Genomic DNA, 741 nt, shown 5'->3' with positions numbered 1-741 from the left:
TTCCTTTCCTTTCCTTTCCTTTCCTTTCCTTTCCTTTCCTTTCCTTTTTCCTTTCCTTTCCTTTCCTTCTTTCCTTTCCTTTTTCCTTTCCTTTCCTTCTTTCCTTTCTTTCTTTCTTTTTGCAATATGACTAGTGTGGAAATGTGTCTTCCATGACTACACATGTATAATGGGCATCATTTTGCTTGCCTTCTTGAGAGATGAGGGAGGAAAAGAGTTTGGAACTTGAAATGTTGTGGATGTTATAAAAATGAATGCATACACAAGTTATCCCTGTTAGTTTATATTGAAGGCAGGAGGTGGTAAGATATAGACTGTTGGTAGCCATGAAATTAGATGTCTGTGCCAAATCCTTGCTTGCTTTCACTAACCAAGTACATCTCACCCTGTCCAAATGTGGGTATTCAGGGGTGATATCAAAACCCAGAGTTTGTAGCATCATATTTTCAAATGCAACCAGATATTAGGTCTACTAAAGGTATGCTTCACTTTTGTGCCAAACATTGGTTTTTGAAGAAGACAGGTATGAACTACTTTGGTGACATGTTCAAGTTTTGGGGGGACTGTTTTCCCACTTTTGCTGTCAAGAATAGCATAATATGTTTCTTTTAAATATGATCAAATGATGGCCAATATAAAATCTTTGGAAGTAAACAATCACAGTATTACATATCCATAAATATGTATATACAAATGTTTATATATGTATATACATACACACATATATATATATATACATAC

The 741-nt window shown here is 34.8% G+C and overlaps 1 pseudogene; it reads right to left on the bottom strand.

The window, feature by feature from the left end:
• Positions 1-442, bottom strand: part of LOC138169036 (cyclin-T2-like) — a 1,245-nt pseudogene extending 803 nt beyond the window's left edge.
• Between the last annotated feature and the right edge of the window lie 299 nt (positions 443-741).

Source organism: Petaurus breviceps, unplaced genomic scaffold, assembly GCF_028583685.1.
Source record: "Petaurus breviceps papuanus isolate PSGF00001 unplaced genomic scaffold, PetGlider_PUasm1.0 126, whole genome shotgun sequence".
Lineage (NCBI taxonomy): Eukaryota > Metazoa > Chordata > Mammalia > Diprotodontia > Petauridae > Petaurus > Petaurus breviceps.
Note: the sequence above shows the minus strand (reverse complement) of the source record. Positions and strands in the feature narration are given on the sequence as shown.